Source organism: Lithobates pipiens, unplaced genomic scaffold, assembly GCF_037356315.1.
Source record: "Lithobates pipiens isolate NorthernLeopardFrog02 unplaced genomic scaffold, aLitPip1_a1.2 Scaffold_16, whole genome shotgun sequence".
Lineage (NCBI taxonomy): Eukaryota > Metazoa > Chordata > Amphibia > Anura > Ranidae > Lithobates > Lithobates pipiens.
Window position 1 is genome coordinate 119,164,173 of NW_027507748.1, and position 25,951 is coordinate 119,190,123.

Here is a 25,951-nt window from a genome sequence, read left to right on the forward strand (position 1 = left end):
CACGCCCCCTATAGCTATTAAAGCAGCCGACGTGCACCTACAGCAGTTTGCGCAGCCGTGCCAACCAGACGCAGTATAATGACAGCGGCTGGTCGGCAAGCGGTTAAAGTGGTTGTAAAGGTTCTTCTTTTAAAAAACAAATATGTTGTCATACATCCAGTGGCCTCGATCCTCCTCTTCTGGGATACCCCAGCAGCTCTCCCAGCTCCTCCCCACATTGAGTGACCCCCTCGGATACCTGCATTCCAAGGGGACACCCGTGCAGGCACGCTCCCGAGTCCTGCTGCAGCGTTTATTGACAGACATCGGGATTCGACCCACCCCCGGCTTCCATGTCACTGGATTTGACAGCAGCGGAAGCCAATGGCTGCACTGCTATCAATCTATCCAATGAGGACCCGAGACAGCGGCTGGAGCTGCTGTACTCGCCCCCCCTGGATGAAACAATCAGGTTCAGGTAAGTAAAAAGGGCGGGGGGGGGGCGCTAAAGGTTTTTTACCTTAAGGACCCTTTCAAATTTCTGCGACCTGTAAGTCGCGTGATTTTTTGCCTGATTTTGATGCAATTTTAAGCAATGCCTGTGCAACATTGTGGTATATGAACCTCAAATTGCATCAAAGTTGGAACAAAATAGCGCAGGGACTACTGTTCCTTTAGAGCCTGATCAGTAGCATAGTGCTGTTAAAGTGTAATTTTGTCCTTTTCTTTGATCTAAAATACCTGGTTGATCCTGCCTGTTCCTGTGTCCCAGTGTGTGCGATGACCATGGTACTGATGGTTGCTGATCCATCATACCGTAGTCAGTTTACGTGCCTCTGTCATTCCGCTGTATGTACACAGCCTCTCCTCTAATATATAACACAAATACTTGTATCCCATCTGTTTTAGCAAGATATTCAGTACAGTAGGTCCTTTTTTAAATTATAATCCTAGCTCTTCTGTATGGTCACATGACCTCCCTCTGCTGGCTGGCATGCATCATTGGGGAATCTCAACCCCTCCTACTGCTCTTTGATCGAAGGAGAGCAGAGGGAGATCACGTGACTGCACAGGGGAACTGTGCAAAAAGGTATTTAGGATTATAATTTAAAAGACAGACACACTGTACTTTATATGTTGCTAAAACAGAGGATACAAGTAATTGTGTTATGTGACTTTACAAACTCTTTAACATTAATGTTTTACATAGCTATACCTGCCAAAGGGCAGCCTTAAGTGATTTAACTTAAGTTCCTGTCTAAAGTAACACTTTAAATTGTCTAGTTGTCAGAGCAGAAGTGTCAGGCTTCCACCTGTAAGGATGTCCATCTTCTGCTTGAGTTCAGTGTTCATATTACATTTTATAAAACTGCCATAAAATAAAAAGCTGTCAGGATTACAATATAAAAAAATGAATAGTTTAGTTAACAGCCTTGGAAAAGCACCAATCCTCAACACTCATTCTCAAAGAGAACGACAAACACTTTGAAGTTGGGGTTCAGTCAGTTTCTAGGGAAGATGCCAGATGTGCGACTCTTGTATTTTTTTTAGGAATTGCCAGTGGCAGTATTGTTAAGAAGCCCTCTATGGAATGTCACAATAGAATAAAAAAACAAAAAAAAAAAAAACAAACACCCAACACACACACACACACACACACACATTATAAAATACCTTTTGTCTTTTTTTTTTTTTTTTTTTTAAATAATCACATTCCCTCTGTCCTCAGCTGCATAAGAGCTTGGGGGGGGGGGGGGAGCAGCAGAACACTGAGCTTCCCAGTGAATGGCTGTGCAGCGGGGGCGTGTCAGGACAAGTCTGATCATTGGAGGAGAGCAAGCATAGCTAGAGAACTGAACACATTGTGCTCTCCTGCTTAGTGTGGTCAGTTTTTAATAGGAAAGTAGAGGGACTGGCAGGATCACCAGGGATTTCACATAAAGGAAGCAATGTAAAGTAATGTAAACTTTCTCATACGGGTACATGGTACAGCAGGCACATATCAGGAAAATGAAGTGTTGGGATAACAAACGCTTTAAGCAATCCTGTCACTGGCAAATTGTCACTAGGGACAAGCATTGGCCATCTGTCAGCCTTACATTTTAGGTACGCCTGCTGGGTGTTTACATTAGTGGCTGCCAAAATATGTTCTTATAGAAAAACAGTGTCTCAGTTAAAAATGATATTTCAAACAATCGAAAACTAGCTCCTTCACAACACTTACACCCCTTTCACACCAGGGCGTTTTGCAGGCGCTATAGCGTTAGAAATAGCGCCTGCAATCCGCCCTAAAGAAGCTGCACCATTATATGTAGTGTGAAAGCCCCGAGGGCTTTCACACTACAGCGGTGCGCTGGCAGGACGTCAGAAAAAAGTCCTGCCAGCAGCTTCTTTGGAGCGGTGAAGGAGCGGTGTGTTTACCGCTCCTCCACCGCTGCTCCCCATTGAAATCAATGAGGCAGCGCTGTATCACCGCCGGCAAAACGCCGCTATTGCGACGTATTGCCGGCGGGTTCTAACCCTTTCGCGGCCACTAGCGGGGGGGGGGGGGGGGAAGCGCCTCGCTAGCGGCCGAAATGTGCCGCAAATCCAAATCGCTAAAAATAGCGGCGTTTTACCGCCGACGCAATGGGCGGTGTGGTGTGAAAGGGGTCTTATAGACATAGAGCTGAATTATTATAGCTTGTTTTAAGTGCCTTTACTGCTTGTTCAGAACATATCAATATTTTTGGGTGCATGTTCTGGGCACAGGTTCACTTTAATATTATGGATAAAGAGAGAGAAATATACTTCAGAGGCTAGGAATTCACAGACTGTTGTGGAAAAAGAAGGCAATAGCATCTAGATCTTGTATCCTGTAAGATGTGACGGACTGGTTAATATTTCTTTCTTCATCTTAAAAACAAAAAAAAAAAAAAACTTTACAGGACTCACCGACGAGAGGCATCAGCTTTACTGTCCCTAATCAGTCCAAATCAGGAATAATCCAGGTTAGATTGAGGTTGAAAGCCACTCCCCGCTGTACACCTGCACAAAATGAGAACTATTAGAATGAATATTTGTATTAAAAAAATAAATAAAAAATAAACACACCACAACACACAGTATTTCTTCTTTGAACCAATGACCCTAGAACAGGTACTCGGCACACTTGCAGTCTGACTTCCTGTTAAGCAGGATTCCTGAAGTTTAAACCTTTTTTCACCCTTGTATGTTACTTGAAAACAGATTAAAAAAACGCTTTGGAAAACTTCTGAAGGAATATTTGTCAAAAAAATAAAATACAAAGTAATACATGCAAAAGGTCCTCTTGTGACAGCAAATAAATACAGAGAATGAAACGGTCTATTGGAACAACTTGTAAGTGGATGTCCCCACCCAGAGATCACCTATCCTTAACATGTTTCCCTAAAAAACAGCTTGAGCACAAGGATCAGGGGGTGAGCAACCTGATATCAGTAACTAATCAAACTTTCCAGGTGTAGCAGAATTTTCAGCTTTGGATAGACACTGGTGACCTCAAGCACTTGCTGGCATTTTAGATCAAAGGCTCCTTTCACACTGGTGCGTTGTCGGCGGTAAAGCGGCGCTATTTTTAGCACCGTTTTACCAGCGCTATTCGGCCACTAGCGCAGCGGTTTTAATCCCCGCTGGTGGCTGAGAAAGGGTTAAAAATCACCGCAAAGTGCTGCTACAGCAGCGATATGCTAGCGGTATAGTGGCCCCACCCCATTGATTTCAATGGGCAGGAGCGGTGTATACACCACTCTAAAGATGCTGCTAGCAGGACTTTTTTGATCGTCCTGCCAGCGCACCGCTCCAGTGTGAAAGTCCTCTGGGCTTTCACATTGGAGAGACAGCAGTGGCTGTTTCAGGGCGCTTTGCATGCGCTATTTTTAGAGCTGTAGTGCTACGGGGTCTTAGACTTTTCAGTAGCATTGCTTGCTCTCACATCTGCTCCTAGGATTTAAGGTGTCACTAAAAGGCAAGACTTATTTTTTTTTTTTGGGTAGAGTAAGGGTTATAACACATCTGTCCTTTGTCATCAGAGTCCCATTGGGAAGATTTACTTTCATGTCCTGCGAGTCAAAATAGAAAGTGAGAGAAAATCCCAAAGTGAGGGAATCTTAAGATCACCAGAACCGCCAACCCTATTGGAGGATTTCCCCTTACTTTTCTGGAGACAAACCATTTGGGATTTTCTTTTACTTTCACATAACGGTAAACAGGACAAATAGAGAAGGTGAATCTTAGGAGCACAACAGAAGAAAAAAAAATAAAAAACACCAAACGCACACCACACGTGTTCTATTCCTTCCTTTCCACTGAATCCAACAAGAAAAAAAAAAAAGAAGTTTTGCCTTTAGTGACACGGTAATGCAGCACTGTCATCTCGTATAGTAGCATGCATGCATTAACTAACATGGGTGTGATAAGGGCTTAAATGGACCAACATAGAAGCTTAGAAGGTGAAAGAGGAAGGAGAGCTAGACTTCAATATAATCTGTTAGATTTAAAATTGCCACGGTCTGTAAGAAATTCACATCAAGGGCTCATTCATGCAAGTGCTGTGGCCCAAATAGCATGGATACGTGCTTTGTTTATGAGGTTAGAGCCAACTGGAGCTGCATGTAGGCAGTCCATGTTTCTCTATGAGGATGCAGCAGTTGTACAGACACAGCTGCTCATCCTAATGTGACAGATGTGCAAGGGTGGATGAGCAGGCCTGAAGTCAGACAGTGTACATTCAAAGCTTACCCCCACACAACTGTCACATTAGGATAAGCAGCTGTGTCTGTACAGCCAATGTGTCCGCATAGAGAAACATGAACTGTCTGCATGTAGGTCCAGCCCCATAAACAAGGCGCTCATCACACTATACAGGCCACAATGAGCCTGTGTGAATGAGGCTTAATAATAATAATAATCTTAAACAGAATAGGTATAAACTCCCTAAAGCAAGGGCCTGATGTGAATTTAAAGTTTGTAATGCTCCGTGTATACTGTCCGCTCTATATAGTCACATAACCATGTAAAAACTAGGGATCGACCAATAGTTTTTTCGGCACCGATATTCTGTTTTGATTTTCTTTACATTAAAACATTTGATTTTTACACTGTCCTTTTACTTTTTTTTTTTCACCGGTATTGCTTTCACAAAGGAATATAAACATCCCTTGTGAGACAGTAATAGGCAGTGACAGGTACTTTTTATGGAGGGATGGATGGGGGGGGGAGGGGTCTATAAGACCCCAAACCCCTCCTCTGTACTTAAAAGTATTCAAAAATGTTAAGATCAGCGTTTTTGAATACTTTATTTTTTTTTTTTTTTAAACTGGCGCCTTTAGGATGCCAGTAATCCAGGAAGTGATGTCATGACATCACTTCTGGGTTACTATATCTGAGACCCGAACGGAGCAGTGACATGTCTGCTGGTTGCTTGGGCCTCTCGTGGGACGGGAGAGCCCGGGCGAGGGGTGGATTACGGTCGGATGGACGTCCCCTCCTGCTGCTTGTAATAACAGCTGAGCCGCATCAGTTGTTATTACAATAAAGCTGACTGTCCGCTCTAAAAAAAAAAAAAAGAAAAAAAAAAAAATTGTACCGGTGTGGTGCATGCAGCTGTAGACATCACCCTGGTACAACCCCTTGAAGCAATATTGGTAATATTGGGTACGTTTGTGACCGATACTTCCAAAAAAGTAAATATCAGCCGCCAATAATCAGTCGAGCCCCAGTAAAAGGCTCATAAAGCAGAACTACACCAGGAATTTTTAGTATAAATTTTAAATTTCATTATGAAAATTGCAGATGTTGGACATATACATTTTGAAATTTTAATCATTGTGGAACTGGCTGAAGTCTTATCAATTGTGAAGCAGATGCAACAACTCATTTGCTATGGGTGAAAGCTATAAAAGTAGAATTTATTAATCAAATTGCACTCAAGTGACTGAGACTACAAGGTATTTCTGTAGCTTACACCATAAGAAACCACTAGTTTTGCCTGTTCAGTGACCGATCACTACTCTGATCAAATAATCAAATTCAGTAGTGCAACCGAGCTACTAAAAATGACCTTACCTGTAGGTAATGCAAATGCATACTGCTTACAAAAGTTACAAGACTTGTGAACAGATATATTGTTTCGACAACAAGAAAAGAATGCACTCAGATGAGACATTGTATAAGCACGTGATAATCAACAATAGCGTGATGTTTTGAAAGCAGAAAAAAAAAGCTTAAAAACACAGAAAATACATGGTTCTATAATTAATTATACGAATAAAGTAGGCGTGATACATCTAAAAGTATTTCTGCATCTGTGATTGCTAGTATAATCAAATTTCATTCCAAAATGAGTAAGAGTTGTGTAGCAATAGCTGACACACCCTGTATTAATGAATAACCTTGTATGAAATGTTGTTGCCTTCCAAAATCTATTTTAGTACAAAAGCCAGTCTTAAAGGAGCACAGCTCTCATACACCAAAGAAAGCCAAAAGAAAAAAATACACAAGCACACTTTTTTTGGATGGAGACGAGGCCAAACTTTTGGTCGGCTTTTTAATCCACTGGAGAAATTTTCCTTCATTTTCAATTTCCTATATTGGTGTACGGGTAGAACCAACAATCCCTTAATGGGGTCCTTGGACATTAGTCTGCAAATACCCACCAACAACAAACCAGTAACTGTACATTTCGTAAAGGCACAACATCAAACACATGAATTGCGTAGCATGGTCATAGATCACAACTTTTAGTCCAATCATGGCAGTTATAAATACAAACTATTTCTACATTGTGAATCCTGGGATTTATATATTCTAGGCTCCAGAGGTTTTAAAACACAAACCTATGACGAACATGCGTTCTACTCAAACGTTAATTATTCCTCTGGCTAGTGGTTTTCCTAGTAAGGAGACATCTCCTTAAAAAAAAAAAAATGATGTGAAAAAAATAAAGTTTTTGATATTTGTGATGTCCTTTACGTATGCATGCTTTTTTTTGTACACCAGCACTTGAAGCTGCACAACTTTGCCCCACATTCTGGCTCTCCACCCCAGCCCCCCACCTTTTCTCCCTTATTTACATTGGCTTCATAACTTTTCTAGATGTCTGCTGTTCCCTTTTTTTTTCCCATAGCCAGCGTCACCGTCTCATAACAACCCACAGCAATTCTTCATAAGACAGTCTGGAGAGGAAATGCGGCCTAACCAGCTTACTGCCAGTATCAGAATGCATTTCTAATTTTGGATGCAATGCATGCAATTTGCGACGATCCCTGCCCTCATGTGCAGGTTGGCTCCTGCTTGCCATGCTAAATTTGGGACATTATACAGGTAGGACTTATTTACAATGTATTCCCTTGGGCGAATTATTACCGGTAGAGTTTTAGACACTCTTGCCGGTTGTTTTTTTTGCTCAAGGTTAGACATTTAACATAGGTTATACATTTTAGTTTTGTGGTTCCCAGTCTAGTCTTGAGTGGTTTCTTGTACCGGTTGTCTGTGTACTACTTCTGTATTTGCTTACTTTTTGCTCTGTACGTCACCTTTATAAATGGAGGCTTCTGTATCTCCAAAATCTCTGTTATTCTGATATTAGAATTTAGTACAATTTCTACATGAATTTCAACTTGGTGTGCTGCCATTTTATCATTTTAAAGACAGCGCTATGGCTGAGCTGCGCACTTAGCCTCAATAATGGTTTAAGATGTCTCTGCAGTATTGTATGATGTATTATAAGCAATAAAAACAAGACAAAGGTTCTAACTCCAAGAGTTTCCCATCAGCAGGTTGACTACACCTATATTTCTACCATGAAAGGTGCTCTTTAAAAGAAAAATATGGATTACATTGTCCAATCTGCAGGTAGCCACTAGAAAAAGGGTTTTTGACTTACCAGTAAAATTTGTTTCTTGGAGTCCCATACAGAAACTTGAATTTTTACTAGGGTTGCACCGATAGTTTTTTTTTGTTTGTTTCTTTACTGGTGAAGACGAGTGCAGATACGGTCGGTCAAATACTTGGCAATACAGGTTTCCCGCATCGCTCCTGTGTGAGCCCAGGCTGAAGTCACTATGACAAGCCTGGGTTCACACAGGAGGGGAAAACTGCATGATACCAGACAGGAATCGCACTGCATTCCTGTTCAAACACACATGATTCTTTGCAGCGCGATTTGAGTCCATACATTCATTTTGTATGGACTCAAATCGCAACGTAAAAGGTATTGGTTTCAGGTATATTTTTTATAAATACTCAAGAAAATTCTTAGTATCGGCACAACCCTAATTTTTACCATGGATTATATGCAGCTACCTTAAGGTGAAGGGACATTCCTCATAACCCCCTTCCAGGTAGCCTAGGTTTTGTGGCAAGCAATAGGGAGATAATAAAACCGAGGGGAGGGACATGTGCCCCATACTACATTCCAAGAAACATTTTACTTGCCAGTCAAAAATACTACTTTCTTTATTGTTGTATGGTATGGGACACGGAAACTTAAGAAGAATCCAAAATAAATCCAACTAAGGGGAAGGCAATAAAGCTGCACGATTAATCGTTAAGAATCAAAATCGCGATTGTTTTCCCTTCCGGTCTTGTACTCAATTTTTCAAGTTGATATAATTTAATTCCCTTAGGACCATAGATGATCAAATGACCTTTAAAAAAAAATATATATATATATATAATGCCGTAAATTACCTTTTAGTAGTAATTTGTTTTCTGACTTCCAGGCTCTCCTCCCGTGGGAGTAGGCATGTTTATCGCCTTTCCCCGGCCTCGCAAAGCTCCCTGGGAGCTTTGTTAGAGTCTTCCCAGGAATCAGTGGAGAATGGCGTAATGCTGAAATCTTGTGAGATTTCGGAACCAAGACGCCGGTCACGTGACGAGGGCGTGTCCGAAAAAGCCATTTTAGAAGTGGGCAGGCAAGTATTTATTTGGTTGCCATCACAACAGGGTGGGAACTTCGACGCCGCCGCCCGTTGTGATGGCAACCCGAAATCTTACGGCGCTGCTCGCTGGTGTCAATGAGCCTGCGCAGGATCGAGCGGGGAATGCTGGGAGCACAGCATTCACTGCATCCCAGAACTAAATGCTTGTGGGCTTCAAATGCCCAAAAGCAAAATGGAAACAGCCAGGAGGAAGTTTTATAACTTACATTTGCGCAAGAAATCGGCAAGCCTGGGAGAATAAAACTACAAGTAGTGAATACTAGAATTAGAAACAAACTATAATGACACAGGAAAAAAAAAAAAAAAAACGATAGGTCAGCGGAATCCCGCTTTAAGACTGCATTTTCCGATCTATCCAACAAGTGCAGAGAGTTCTCTGACAGCTAAAAAAAAATAAAAAATCCAGGCAGCCTGCCAAGTTTTATCACATCACAGACAACTATAAACAAAGTAACATTTCATTCTTAGATCAAAGGGATGAACTGTAGATGAAGGATGTTTAACCACTTAAAAGGGGTTGAAAGGCTTTGTGTGCATTAAGGTGAAAAAACACCTTGCACTCTCCAGCCCCCCCCCCAAGCCCCCGTTTTAATTACCTGAGCCCCCAATTGTCCGTGGGCACGATACCGAATTGGTTTACCCCAGCTCTTGTGGGCTCATTATTGGATGATTGATAGTAGCGCAGCCATTGACTTCCACTGCTGTCAATCAAATCAATGGCGTGGCACGCCGGGAGGTGGTTCTCAACCTGGGGGTAGGTACCCCCTTGGGGGTCAAATGATGATTTGCCAAGGTTCACCAAATCCTGGGCTTTTCCTGATGCCTGCATCGCTCTCCCAGCCTTTTTGAGGCCACCCAGCAGGGCTGTCCCTGGAGCCTGTTCTTGGAGCCCGCGGCCACCCTCTCAGCCACCCATTCGGATCACTGCATGGCTGGGGGGGCAGAGACTAGAGGTCAGCTGACTGGTGAGGAATGTGAAGTGGGAGGGGCTGGAGGAGACCCCATTTCCTGATTTCAGCATAGGTGGCACTGCTACGAGACACTACAAACTCAGAAACACAGTGAAGCTGGAGACACAGCCAGTTACACTACCTGTGATTATAGTTGCCATGAAAAGTCCTCACTACAATTCTCATATCAGCAGATGACCTTGATCGCAAGCACCTAAGTTGGCTGAACAGAACTCCCCCCCAGCATTGCCACTCATCTCATTCCCCCCCACCACGAAGTAAGAGAAGGAATAAGAATAGAGAAAACATGGAAGGGAGAGGAAAAGAGGGGGAGGAACAAAGAAAACAGGAGAGAAAGAACAAGAAAGACGGCTAGAGAGAGGGATGGGGGAAAAAAAACAAACACACGACGTTAGGATAAAGAGTGAAAATTTTAATATTGCTACAACCACCATTTGATTCTCTACATCAGTGGTCCTCAACCTCTCTAGTGCTGGGACTCCTTGATAAAATTTCCCAAGTTGTGGGGACCCCCCCCAACAGTAACATTTTTCAAAGCGTGGGTTGTCAGCACTCAAGGCAAGACAAGTAATTCATGCCCCTAACCCACGGACATTTAGCACTCCCCAAGTCCCTTCCACTCGTACAGTATTAAACCCCTTACAGTACATTTTAGGATGTACCGCCCTCTCTCTGTTCTCCTTTCTTTCCCTTTTATCCCTCTATCCTAATTTCTTGCGCTCCCCCCCTCATCCTTCTCTAGCTGTCTTTTTGTGCTCTCATTTTTTCTCTCCCCTTTTCTTCGTTTCTACCCCTTCCATGTATTCTCTAGGTCATCTGCTGATCTTAAAACTGTAGTGGGGACTTTTAATCACAGGCAGTGTTACTCACTGTGTTTCCAGCTTCACTGCGTCTCCAGCTCTGTGGCGTCTCGCAGCAGTGACACCTATGCCAAAATCAGGAGATAGGATCTCCTCCAGCCTCTCCTACTTCACATTTCTCACCAGTCAGCTGACCTCTAGTCTCTGCACCCCCAGCCATGCTGTGAACTGAATGGGCAGCAGCGAAGAGGCTGAGTGGGCAGCAGCGGGCTAGGAGAGAGGTGCAGGCTTCATGAACAGCCCAGGATTCGGTGACCCCTGGCACATCGCCATTCCACCCCCAGGTTGAGAAACACTGCTCTACATGAAGGTACAAAACCTGTGTGTGCTGCTCCTCCCACAGCCCTCCCCAATATTCGCCTGAGCCCCCTCTCAATCCAATGATTTGCACAGGATCCTTGGTTGTCCCAGGTCTCTCTCTCCCCTTCTTGGCTGAGACACAGCAGAGGGAGCCATTGGCTTGTTATTGGGGGCACGGGTCAAGGGGGGGAGAGCTGGGAGTGCTGGGGGGGGACCTAAGAAAAAGATTGGGGCTGCTCTGAAATACCACTGCAAGGAGCAGGTAAGTATAAAAGTCAGTGGTATTTATACAAAAGCACAACACAGAAAACAAACCTTTTATATAAAACTTTAACTGGGATGTTTTGAACCAAGACAGAAGGAGGATACCCTTATTGGAGGTGGAAGGAAGAGCCCACCTTGAAGGAGGATAGAGGCTTTATGTCATAAGATAACCATGTCCTTGTGAAACACCAAGAAGAGATCTTTACAGGATAAGAATGTTAACTATGGCATGACATACAGTATAGGATACAATTTGCTTTCCTGCAATCGAGGGTTGGAAGAAAGAAAATTGCTCGGATTCCCCTCATCAACACAGTCAGTGTTGATGGGGACATCCCTCCCACTGAGCCAGTGTTTTTTCCCACCTGGAAGAACACAAGCCGTCCCTGCCAGAAGAACACAATGATTAATGCTAGCAGGTAAAGCAACCAGGGTGCCCCTACATAGATCGACATACGGCCGGTTTAGCAGGGATCCACAAATGGCTGGCTTAAAGTGGAAGTAAAAACACTCACATCAGTATCAGCCAAGGAAGTGGTCACTGGACTCTGTTTAATCTGCAACTGTCATGATGCTGCACATGTGATCTGTTATGACACCACCCATTGGATGGTTTGACAGTTTGGTTAAGAGCGCAACCAATGTGACAGCTAACATTTCCAGCATGCCAGGAACGTTAACTATTTTTTTAAACTATCAAATCGATGGGTTTACTTACGCTTTAAAGGATCTCATGTGTAACAAATGCTGAGCAGCATTTAATTTCCAAATTAACCCTCATTTTTCACAACCACCCATAAATAGCAAAAAAACAACAAAAAAAAAACAAACACACAACAACCTTACAGTCTGTCTGCCAATACCATCCATCTACTCTATATAAAAAGGTTAGCTGTCTGACTGTATTGCTGATCTATGGACTTCAAAGTATATGTGAACTCTTACCTTGTAAAACAACCATTTCAACCTATTGGCACACAGCAGCTGCATGGGCACAGCTACTAGTTTAATTTGACATCAGTGTGGGTGCGGGCCCTCAGATGCAAACAGACTCCGAACAGACATGAGTGAGACTGCCTGCATTCTGTGCAGGCATACACGGCCCTTCACACTTCTATACGCCTGCGTGAATGAGGCCTTAGGAATCTCTGCTGTTGGGTACTGTATTCAAGCAATGGAGACACCCGTGGTGGTCAGAATACACAGTGAGTGCATCTGATAGGATTCACTCAATGTTCAGCAAATCATTTCCCACCCCTCTCCCAAGATTTTCCAATCAAAGTTTGTTTAGCAGTGTTATGCTGACAGGGCCACCCATGGTCCAAACCTTGTAAGATTCAGAAGGACTTTACCAAAACTTGAGTAGCGTTTGGCTATTTTAAGGTTAAATATTTTATATCTAATATTTCTGATGGACTTCAGATCTGAGAAATAGGAATACACAGTTGCACACTTTTTTTCCTGCATTCTCATAGCAAAAGGGCATTTTACCTTTGGATTTATAAAAAAAAAAAAAAAAAAGTTGTACTGTGGTCACAAAGGAGTTAAAAAACAAACTTTTAACTTTTTGTTATTTTTTTTTAATGTACAACTCCACTCTTGTAAACCAAAGATCTCAATTACGTCAACATCTTATTATACAGCAAAAGAAGGGAGATTGTTCTTCTAGGGAGAAGCATGACCATTTCATCAGCTTCTCAGATTAGAACAAAACATAATACACACTTTGACCCCGTATCATTCCAGAGAAGCTTACACAAATGCCACCCTGTAACCAAGCTCTAACCACTGGGGTCCGTTGCAATAAAATGTAAATGCTTTTGCCAGTAAAATATGGAGAAGGACATTTAAATAGGAAGCTACTATCTGAATACAAACTTACCACATAAGGCCCCGTGTGTAAAAAGTAGCCCCCCAACCTCAGCATGTCACTGCTTTCAGTGGTGGGAATGGGCAAAAACACCACACAGTACATCCATTCAAACCTTTTTAAGCCTACAGAAGCTCAGAGCATAGCATTTCAATTTATAAACAAGATGCAGATAGATCTAAAAACAACTAAATCCATGTCTGGTTAGGAAAGCGGGTACTAACCCAGCCTTTCGTTTGCAAAGGGCAAAGTGCCATTTGCAACTGTACATGATATAGACAGAGAATCACTTTTGGACCTGCTAGCCAGAAGGCCATAACATTCCATTTCTGGCACCTTTGCCAAAGATGCCTCTGCTGTTGCCCTGAATAAAAATGCGCGAGAAAACTTTGAAACCAATCCTATATGGAGTGTATGCTGACATTCCCATTGCTAGTTTCACAAAGTTTGGAGAATCAACGTGGCATGGGTTTAGCTTTTTCCTTATGGCACCCCTACACAGAGACATATGTAACTGGCACATAGTAACACATAGTAAATAACTGCCTTGTGTTTAAACTTTAACAAGATCTTTGTTGCACACATTTATAGCAATGCATCTTGTCCATCCAGTGGCAAACAAGAAACTGGGCTACAAACACAAGTCTTGTTGGCAAATACAGATACACACTAGGGCAGGGGTTGACAAATTTGCTTTGAATTTAGGAGCCAGTTTTTTTTTCAGCTCCCGGGGTAAGGCCACTCATTTTCACCCCCTATCCCTAACTCACAATGGAGCACCCAGTCAATAACTCCATTGAAACGCTGTTACATCAGGGGTATGGGCTGACCAGAAAGAGTAAGGCTGGCAACAGGTGACACTAGTTGGCGACGGCAGGTGGCCCTGGTTGGCGACGGCAGGTGGCCCTGGTTGGCGACGGCACTAGTTGTCACTGGCAGATGGCACTGATTGGCGGTGGCACTGGTTGGTGTTGGCAGGTGGCATTAGTTGGCGGTGGCACTGATTGGCGGTGGCACTGGCAGGTGGCACTGATTGGTAGTGGCAGGTGGCACTGACAGGTGGCACTGACAGGTGGCACTGGGTGGTGGTTGCAGGTGGTATTGTTTGGCGGTGGCACTGGTTGGCACTAGCAGGTGCCACTGATTTGTGGTGGCAGGTGGCACTGGTTGGCACTGGCAGGTGGCACTGGTTGGCGGCAGGTGGTATTGATTGGCGGTGGCACTGGTTGGCGCTGGCAGGTGGCACTGGTTGGCGCTGGCACGCGGCACTGGTTGGCGCTGGCACGCGGCACTGGTTGGCGCTGGCACGCGGCACTGGTTGGCGCTGGCACGCGGCACTGGTTGGCGCTGGCACTGATTGGCGGTGGCAGATGGCACTGGTTGGTTGCAGGTGGTATTGATTGGAGGTGGCACTGGTTGGCACTAGCAGGTGGCAGTGGCACTGATTGGCACTGGCAGGTTTCACACGGAGCACTCTGTTACTGAAATGTAACAGAGGAGCTGGCGGGACCCTGCCGGGTGTGAAACTGACAAGTAACAGAGAGGTGGATATGTCAGATTTCAGCCTGATGTCGGGGTGGGCGGGACCCGGCCGGGGTGGGCGGGACTCAGCAGCTATCAAACACCAGCCAATGATTGGGCTGCTTAAGAAAAGGGGCGGGCCACATACACGTAGCGGCCCGCCCAGATCCCATTGGCTGGTGTTTGATAGCTTGCTGGGTCCCGCCCCCACCCGGCATCAGGCTGACAGATCCTCCTCTCTCCATTGCGTGTCAGTTTCACACACAGCGTGGTGCTGCAGAGTGTGAAGGAGGGAGGAGGACGGCAGTCAGTGTTAATCGATAGTGAGTAGGGGCATCGATAGTGAGTGGGCTGGTGGCAGCTTAGGCGCCAACTCGCGATTTCTGGTCGCATTGGCGACCTGGCGCCTGGGGTTTGTCGAGCCCTGCACTAGGGCTGTTGTCACACAAGCAATCTCATATTGGGCACCCTAGCACACACAGAGACACCAACACCAAGACACACACTGAAGGACGTGCGGTGTTGATTGTGAGCATTTTTCTTCTAGATGCCACCTAGTGGTGACTGAGGAAACAGCAGCCAATGGGACAGAAAATAGAGACCAGACCAGACACCATTTTTAATCACCACTGCAACCAAGCTTTGTCCTGCCCTGCTCTAAGGTATACTGGACTGTATTAGTGGGACTGAGATACAGATTATACAAGAACCTCAGTCAATACAGCAAAGAATTCAGTAATGTATAAATGCTATGGGAAAGTTACTAAAACTAGTGCAGCTGAGCATAGTAACCAATCGCCTTCAAGATTTTGATAAAAGCTTAATTAACCACTTCAGCTCCGGACCAATAAACACCTTAAGGACCAGAGGTCTTTTTGCAATTTCGCACTGCGCTGTTTTAACTGGTAATTGCGCGGTCATGCAATATTGCACCCAAACGAAATTTGCGTCCTTTTCTTCCCACAAATAGAGCTTTCTTTTGATGGTATTTGATTGCCTCTGCGATTTTTTTTTTTTGCGATATAAATGGAAAAAGAGCGAAAATTTTGAAAAAAAAAAGATATTTTCTTCTTTTTGTTATAAGAAAAATCGAATAAACTAAATTTTAGTCATACATTGAGGGCAAAATTTATTTAGCCACATGTCTTTAGTAAAAAAAAATGTCAATAAGCGTATATTTTTTGGTTTGCGCAAAAGTTATAGCGTCTACAAACTAGAGTACATTTTCTGGAATTTACACAGCTTTTAATTTATGACTGCCGATCTCATTTCTTGAGGTGCTAAAATGGCAGGGCAGTACAAATCCCCCCCAAATGACCCCATTTTGGAAAGTAGACACCCCAAGGAAATTGCTGATGGGTATGTTGAGCCCATTGAATATTTATTTTTTTTGTCCTAAGGGATTGAATAATGACAAAAAAAAAAAAAAAAAAAATTTTTTTTACAAAAAGTTGTCACTAAATGATATATTGCTCACACATGCCATGGTTATATGTGGAATTGCACCCCAAAATATATTCCGCTACTTCTCCCGAGTATGGCGATACCACATGTGTGGGACTTTTTGGGAGTCTAGTCGCGCAGGGCACCCCGAAAACCAATCACCACCTTCAGGATTTGTAAGGGTGCAAATTTTTGATTTAACTCCTCACTACCTATCACAGTTTCGAAGGCCATAAAATGCCAAAATAGCACAAAACCCCCCCAAATGACCCCATTTTGGAAAGTAGACACCCCAAGCTATTTACTGAGAGGCATGTTGAGTCCATGGAATATTTTATATTTTGCCAAAAGTTGCGGGAATATTACAAACTTTTTTTTTTTTTGCACAAAGTTGTCACTAAATGATATATTGCTCACACATGCTATGTGCAGAAGTCAAATTACACCCCAAAATAAATTCTGCTGCTTCTCCCGAGTACGGGGATACCACATGTGGGGGACTTTTTGGGAGCCTAGCCACGTACGGGACCCCGAAAACCAAGCACTGCCTTCCGGATTTGAATATAAAATGCTATAAAAAACAAACTAACCAGAGTCACCCGTAACACTTATACGGTGATCAGTGGTGAAAGGGTTAACTAGGGGCAATCAGGGGGTTCAAATTTTTATTAGGTAGTATATGGGGGTCCCTGGCGATATATAAAAACCTGACGGGGAACCTAAATAACTAACTGGCTAACCAGCGTCACCAGTGACACTTATACTGTGATCGCTGGTGAAAGGGGGTGAAAGGGTTAACTAGCAGCAATCAGGGGGTTAAAACCATTATTGGGTAGTATATCGGGGTACCTAGCGCTATAAAAACCTGGCGGTGAACCTAAAAAAATAACTAGCTACCTAGCGACACTAGCGACACTGATGCAGCGTTCAGAAAAATTATCGCTTAGTGACACTGGCAAAAGGGGGTGAAAGGGTTAACTAGCGGCAATCAGGGGGTTAAAAACATTATTGGGTAGTATATCGGGGTACCTAGCGATATAAAAACCTGGCGGTGAACCTAAAAAAATAACTAGCTACCTAGCGACACATGCAGCGATCAGAAAAATGATCGCTTAGTGACACTGGCAAAAGGGGGTGAAAGGGTTAACTAGCGGCAATCAGGGGGTTAAAAACATTATTGGGTAGTATATCGGGGTACCTAGCGCTATAAAAACCTGGCGGTGAACCTAAAAAAATAACTAGCTACCTAGCGACTGTAGCGACACTAATGCAGCGATCAGAAAAACGATCGCTTAGTGACACTGGCAAAAGGGGGTGAAAGGGTTAACTAGCGGCAATCAGGGGGTTAAAAACATTATTGGGTAGTATATCGGGGTACCTAGCGCTATAAAAACCTGGCGGTGAACCTAAAAAAATAACTAGCTACCTAGCGACACATGCAGCGATCAGAAAAATGATCGCTTAGTGACACTGGCAAAAGGGGGTGAAAGGGTTAACTCTAGGGGCAATCAGGGGGTTAAATCTTTATTGGGGGGTGATAGGGGGCTACCCTGGACCTAACACTAACTGTCCTGACAGTTTTTACTGTCACAACTGACACTGAATGCATTGATCAGTAAAGAAATGATCAATGCAATCAGTGACACTGTGACGGGGGGGGGGGATCGGGGGGGGTTTGTGTGCCTGTGTGTACCTACATGTCAGTGTAGTGTTGGTGCACACTTACTTTTACTGTTCTCCTCGTAGTCCGGTCAAAAAGACCGCCCCGAGGAGAATGACATCACTTCCTCCTTCCTGTGTAAACAATACACAGGGGAGGAAGCTTCTCATTGGCCAGGAGCGATCCAGAGGGGGTGGCCGAAAACCAACGGCCATCCCCTCATCACGGAGCGCTCCTGGACCGAATCGGACCGCCGTAACCAGCGGGAGGGGGTCCGATCGGACCCCCCACCCGCTGGAAGGCAATCACGTAGATGTACGTGATTATGCCTGCCTGTGCCATTGTGCTGACGTACAATGGCAATACGGCGGTCCTCAAGTGGTTAAATAAGCAGACGTTAGAAGTCGATTGGTTACTATGCACAGATGCACGTTATAGTAAATTTTCCCTGATGTGTAATGCAAATAGGGCTGTTACTGATTAAATAAAAATCGATTAATCGAACACGAAAAATTTTATCGATTAATCAACCAATTTCAATTATAACGCACATACAGATCCAACTACTTTTAGCTGATCTCCTTGCACTGCAACTCTGCATTAGTCAGTGATAAATGTGGTATAAACTATATACAATCACCCGACACTAGTTAGTTTCCACAATCCATGACTTAACTTCACAGTTCACACAAATACGTTTTAAATTCAAACAGAAGCAAGTCTTTATTTTCCCATAGCAGCAAGACAATCCCTCCACCTCCGGTCTAACTAATCACTCTCACCTGTGCAAACAGGTGGTCATGCAAGCAGGTAGCAAAAGGGTTAACACGGACCATAAACTTCTCTCACGTCTCCTTAGATCTCAGCAAGGACGCCAGGTCATGGGTAGTAAGAAAAGATCTAAGTGCTCACCGCTTAAATATAAGATTTAATTTTTGTGTTCAAACACAAACTACTCACATAAAGATAATAAAAACACAGCATGTAAAGCTGACAATCGTGTTAGTTCTGTAGGGCAGCAGCGGGGGACGCCATGCATAGCTCCTCCCCCGTACGCGGTACGTTCAATCAGAACTTCAACATCACGGGATTCCTCCCCCATTCCATTTGTTAGCAGACAGGGGCACTTGGGGGAAGGGGGAAGAGTCTCTGACGGAATTCCCTGAAGACCCAGAAGCTGGCGGATAGGTGAGTACCGATCAAAAAAAATTAATCGATTAATTGAGGAATTAATCTTTAATTTTCAAAGCCCTATTAGAGAATATTCATCATTTAGTTACTTTTGTCTTTGGCCAGGCTTGCCTGGAGGCCTACTTCAGGCCGATGTTACATCATTGTTTCTGTTGGTGCAAGAACCCACCAGCACAATCATTATGCAGGACACAAGTACTAACTTGCTTATACCTATCGCTCTCTCACTGGATGAATGGGCACGCATTGACCCCTACTTGTGATTTCTGCAGAACTTTCTTAGTAAGGAAGCGACCCCTAGCTCATCAAGGCAGCAAGAACGCAACATATACAAACAGGCAAGCGTTTTTCCAGCACAATTTACTGGTCCTGTTGCTGGAGATACAGAATTGCTAGTGTGACATCAGCCTTAGAATTTACCTGTCATTTTAGAGAAATACTGTACATTAGCGGACACTACTCACCGCCTTCTTAGAAAGCTTATTAAATGACTGTATCTGGCTTCCAGACACATAAATCATAGCCCTAGAAGCAGCACATAGAAAATAAAGAAAAAAAAAAAATAGGAAAAAAAGTCAAAATTTAGTTCCAAGTCAGCAACTCAGATGGTATTCAATCTGAACCATCAGCAGCACCTAGCATTTTCAGGAGGAAAAAGGTCAGCAGTGGCAACCCCATATTTCTCCTGTGACAAGTTTACTTTAAATTGATCCAACTGTGAATCACTCTGTGTAATGCTGGCCTACAATCCGAAACTAGGCAAACATTCCACAGCATTTGTGTCTCACAAACAATAGGTTTAATCCAAGTTAAATGCTTAATAAAAATTCTTGATCAATAAATCAGTGCGAACAGTTCTGATCGGTTGTTGCAACGCAAGGCATTTTTTCTAATGTGAAAAGCTTGCAAACACAAGAAAACTTTGATTTTGCCATCAGGTTTTAAACACTTTCCCACATAAAGTAAATTCAACTCCTCTTCCTGCTCTGTCAGACATCTGTAACCTGGAAATCTCCCTTACGTGGAGGTAGACTGCAATAAAATCTTGACAGAGGTCTACACACTATTCTTGCTCTACTAGCAAATGTGATTTTATTGCCGTCTTTGAGAGAAGGAGGTGAAGAATGTTTTGTTGCACATTAACATGTGGTGTGTTGAGGCAGACATTTAGCTAGGCTGCCAACATACGACAAGTGGACCTGCACTATTTTTTTCCCCAACACAGAGTGCTCCACAACACATGGTAGCGACTTAAGCTTCGTGGACATGGGTGCCAACACACCCATCCTGCCTGCTGGCTCACTTTGTTATTGTGCCTGCATCCAGCCCATGATGAATGTGGGCAGCCTATAGAGGTGGATGTATGGACACAGCCACATGCCAAGATCTGACATGAGCAGGTACAAGGATACTGATGCAGACCGCGTGTTTAGATTGACGCAAACACTCGTAATATTTTGATATGTGGCTTTGCCCATGCAGCCATTGTCAGTCACTGCTCTGTCTCTCTGGGGAGGAAGCAGGAGCAGCTGGCTCAGGCTCTCAGCAGTATGCTGAGAGCCTGAGCCAGTTGCTAGTCAGGCATCTGGGTGGATCCCAACATTGTTGGGATCCTTGCAGAGCTCAGACTGGCCTTGTGACATCAGTGGACAGCTAACTTCAGCTCGCTTTTGGCTGAATCTGTGTCACAGAACTGCAGAATTATGTGTGCTCCTGTAAATAGTTTTGGCCATACTTGTCCTTTTAGGCAAAAATTCAGGCATTTACATATGCACACTCAGTACAGCTAGTAAAGGTAGAAGACATTTAATTGACCAGCATGTTTTAGATTGTGCAAAGCAAACATGAACAGGCAAAGAGCATATAAACTTCCCTGTAGACTTTGCCATTAACGGAAATCAAAACCCAGAACCCAGTGCTGTAAGACAAGAGTGTAAAGCAGGCTATACACGCACCGATGCCTGCATCCACACAAGTGTTGTGGATGCAGGAATATCCCCCCACAGCGCCATTTTATTCTGACAGTATCGACACCCCCGTCAGAATACACAGACCAGTGGCTGATCAAATGGGGGTTTTCCAGGAGCACCGTTTGACAGAAGCCAGTCTTTAGATCAGCTTCTGTTGAATAGACAACAGTACATATATACCCAGCTTTAGTCACAGATCTACCATGCTGTCCAGCTGTAAGCTAGAGTTTAGGAGAAAAGGTGACTGGTAAGGCATAGCACAGATTGAAGGTACCATGTACTGTACATTTAAAAAAAAAAAAAAAAAAAAAAAAAAAAAAAAAAAAGGGTTTTGTATGCATAATCAGTGATTAGTGGAACAGGGAAAACCCAGTGTCAGATACACTGATCAGGCAGTTTGGAATTAATTGTCCAATCCTCTGCTGATGCTACAAAAGTGAACATAACAGTATACCCAATTACTACCATAGCACCCAAAAGGTACCAGGATAGGAGGTGAGCATATTACATGAAGTTAGGATTGCCTGAAGGTCCTACCCAGATGATTAACTGGCCAGAAAATGTACTACATCTCTAGAATGCACATTTCCCATGTTTTATCCCTTTTAAAAATGCTGCTATTTTAAAGAAAAGGTTTGTTAAATTAAAGCTACAAGCAGTCACAGCCGGTTGCCCACAGTGCCGGGGACAACGCTGGATCCCAGAACAGGTGAGAGCGTCCCATTAATAAAAGTCAGCAACTACAGTTTTTGTAGCTGCCAACTCAAATTTTTCAAAAGATGACTATAGAAGCTCTTTAATCTACCAAAAATCCAGTGTGCTTCTAACTTCCTGTTTGGCATTTCAATGCCATAAAACACTTGTCAGAATTGCCTGCTAGACTATGGAACTCCATCAATCACCCCCCCCCCCCCCCCCCCCCCCAACATGCTCTGTCCCATTCCTCATGCATACATTTTATTTCTTCCCTAGCAAACAAAAAAAACAAAAAAACAAAAAAAAAAACAAAAAAAAAAAAAAAAAAAAAAAAAAGGAGTACTGCTGCCTCGACTCCTGTCTATGTGTAGGGAGAGGGCACTTGGAGTTCAGGGGGAAGCGATACTGCAAAAACAACCATTCCCATACAAACCCACTGTAGTATACAGCTAACGGCTAGCTTCACAATACTAAATTAGGTACACAGGGTAGAACTAGTATTGTACTATGGTACAAAGTCATTACAACATCAATACCTGTATAGCAAGCTAAGACTCACTGCACAAGGAGAAATGTTTCATTCCTCTACATATAGTTACATGACAAAGACTGGGAATGTTTGAAAAACTTCATGGAACACTTAAAATTAGATGTAAAGGCAGAATATTTTTTTTATCTTAATGCATTCTATGCATCAAGATAAAAAGCCTTCTGTGTGCAGCAGGCACCATCAGTTCCCCTAATACTTACCTGAGCCTCATCTCTATTCAGCGATGTCTTAGGCTCCATGCACACTGAAGCTCAAAAAAGCTATTTCTGGACGCCAGATTGCTGGCAGAAAACGCTGGTTGAAAAACCTGCTTTTAACAGCGTTTTATACTAGCGTTAATGAGCGTTTTACAGCGTTAGCGTTAATGGGCGTTTTTTATAAAAATACACAGAGGACACTCCAAAAATCCCACAATGCATTGAAAAATAGAATGCCGAACACTAATGAACGAGCGTTAATGAGCGTTAATGAGCGTTTGTCGTTTTTTGCCGCTGAAAAACGGCACTTTGAACGCGAATTTCTGGCGTTCAGAAAAAAGCCCATAAACTCCACTGCTCATTAAAGCTGAAAAACGTCCATGTGTGCATGGACACATAGGCTAACATAGAGTGGAGTTTATGGGCTTTTACAAAAAACGCCCAAACACCAATAAACTGCAGTTTATCAGCTTCAGTGTGCATGGAGCCTTATAGTTCCTCTGCTGTCCAGAACTCTCCCTCCTGAATGGCTGAGATACAGCAGCGGCACCATTGGCTCCTGCAGCTGTCAAACTCGGCTTGGGTGCCCCCATAGCAAGCTGCTTGCTGTGGTGGAACTCAACAGGAGGGAGGGGCCAGGAGCTCCAGTGAGGGACCTGAGAAGAGGAGGATCCAGGCTGCTCTGTGCAAAACCAATTGCACAGAGCAGGTGTGTATAACATTTTTTTCCCTAACAATAAACAAGGACTTTACAAACCCTTTAAAGTAGAAGTTCAGCCTTTAAAACTAGCCAACTCTAAATCTACTGGCAGCCACATTCTAATCTATCCTGTATGGCTTCATGTACACAGGATATTTCTAAACCTCTCCTGAACACTGGAACATCACAGCTAGCAATCCACGTTTAAAAACATGTGTTTAGCAGCGTTTTCACTGAAGATAAACAGGAGACCTTCCCAAATGATTAGAAAGCACTAAAAACAAGTATTAACTATTTCAGCCATTCTGTGAGAACAGTGTGAGTAGCAGCTTAGAAAGCAGTGTGCTTGTAGCTAGCTGTTATTTTTTTGGTTGGCTTGTTAATATGGATCCCATGATGAGCATGTGTTAGGAAATGCTCCTGATGTTGCTTGTGCTGAGGCTCCAAAGACGTAGAAAATTGCGTGAGACGACCAGAGCTAGTCGCTACTGGATACATCCATTGATGGCTCAACGCATGTCCACAGGATACTTTTCTAATATGTATGTTCAGCTGCATAATTACCCAGAGAATTTTAGAAATTTTACATGCATGTCAAGTGCCACCTTTGACGTTCTCTTGGAAAAGGTTAGACCCTGTCTAGTTCGAATAACACGCGAGATTGATATAGGGTTACAGACTAGGGGGGGGGGGGGGGGGGGGGGGAGGAAGAGACAATTGTAGGAATCTCATTATCTAGCTGGAAAACTTTATAACATGTTGGGTCATAAAGAAATGCAAACAGCCAGACATTAGGGTCTCAAGCTCAATGTGGGGGTTACCAGGTTAAATTCTCAATGGTTGACAGGCAAGTAAAATTCCTATTCAACTTCATAATAGGCTGATGAGGGGAATATCACATAGTAGATCAAGCCTGCATACAGTGATAATTGAGTTTTTGGTGTGCTTTAAGCATTTTCCAGGCTCAGACTAAAATGAAATATCCCCTTTAAAATCTCTACTAGACGAAAAACACGCCTGAACGTGGGTAGCAGCGTTTAGCGTTTGAAATGCATCTAAATGCGGCTTCTGAACGCTTTTTTGGGGTTCCCAAAAAAGCCTCTAAATGTAACTGCCTAGAAACTACTATAAAACAAACCTGTGTACATGTACTGATAAGATAACAGAGAAGAGTTCAGGGTTAGTTGGGGGAAAAAAAAATGCCCAACTGCTCCTAAAATGTCAGTTTAAACAGCAGCAGTGTACATGAGGCCTAAAGTGAAAAATCGCTATAATACCTTTTCTGCAGCCGCTCCAGTCCGGTCACATGCTGAGCTGTCAGTGGTGTGCTCTCTGTGTAGGCATGTGCAGAAGAGGCAAAAACAATGGAAGCCCCACAGTAAGTGAGCTTGTCTCCTCCAGACAGCATCAGCCGCTGGAGACCGGAGCAGCTGTAGAAAAGATATGTATAGCGATTTTTGCTTTATAGGGTTAGACAGATTAGTCTTAGAATGTGGCTGTCAGTAAATTTAGAGTTAATTAGAGTTAGGCTGAACTTCTACTTTAATGAAAATGATTCTTATATGATGCAATCATATATAAATATTTGTTGCTTGTCATGTACAAGCAGTTTAGGTCAAACACAGCTATACAAAACTGCCTGAAAAAGTAGCTTCACATAACAGTCACAGTAACAAAATGACTCACAGCTATCAAATCCTACGTAATTACTGGTCTGGAGAGCCACTGACAAGTTCTTCCCTCCTACAATTTATATCGTGATAAAAATAACAACTCCTAGTAATGATATTTCACACAGATTTCCAGTATGATGAAAAATCTACATCAAATCATCTCAAATATTTTGGCTGCTAAACTCTGGGCATAAGGGGGGAAAAAAAACAAACACACACACACACACACACACACACACACACACCAACTTGTAGTGAGATTCCCCTGCACCACAAGGATTAAATGCTCAAATTTTGCCTGGGGAACCCCAGCAAAATTCATATTTACTTACCTTATTCACTCCTGCAGAATTTTCCTTCCTTGCAATCTGTCCCTCGCAGCCTCTTCTCTTCAGCAACTGGCTGGCTGTCACAGCTATGATGTCATCATGTTCAATGCAGTACCACCAAAGCCCAACCACATGCCGGAGTGTTGGAGAGAAGAAGTGGTGAGTGACGGCTGCCGGAGAGCAAGGGATAAGGTAAAAAATATTTTTTTTTTTACTGGAGCCCTTAGTAAAAAAAAAATTATATATATATATATATATATATATATATATATATATATATATATATATATATATATATATATATATATATATATATATATATATATATATATATATATATATATATATATATATATATATATATACACACACACACACACACACATTATAATAATAATAATAATAGTTCCATATAAAATCTCCATGGCATCTCAGCCCTTATTCGTTTCTTGCTTCAGAGCCAGAAGCCAAAAGGAAGTAACCCCCCCCCCCCATACTTCTTGGTATGGAGGAGCATGTGCCAGCATTGGGACAATCTGTGCTATCACTGTTCATAGGCCTGTGCCAGCTACACCGCCGTAGATTTGGTGGCTGAACAGAACAGCAGGGGAGCTAACCTATTTTATTGCACTACACAGAAAAAGCATTGTTTCAATTTAAAAGTATACCTAGGCTCACATTCTAATATATCACATAAGCTTTAACATTTTAAAGCACTTGTGTACTTTTGGTTGCATGCTTGGGGTCACTATCTTGCTGGAAAATAAATCTCCTGCGATTGGTGCAGCACCTGGGCCACAGTTGTTGTACACACGGT

The 25,951-nt window shown here is 43.1% G+C and overlaps 1 protein-coding gene across 2 annotated transcripts in view; it reads right to left on the bottom strand.

Moving 5' to 3' along the window:
• TAOK1 (TAO kinase 1) overlaps positions 1 to 25,951 on the bottom strand; it is a 141,732-nt gene that overhangs the window by 98,766 nt on the left and 17,015 nt on the right. Inside the window, exons 1-2 of one of the 2 annotated variants that reach the window (XM_077480363.1) lie at positions 25,138 to 25,291; positions 2,914 to 3,006 (exon numbers count right to left, since the gene is read on the bottom strand). The gene's annotated coding sequence lies outside the window, so the exon portion shown is untranslated. Of the gene's footprint in view, positions 1 to 2,913; positions 3,007 to 25,137; positions 25,292 to 25,951 lie in introns of those variants that run through there. The other variant, XM_077480362.1, reaches the window with a different exon arrangement.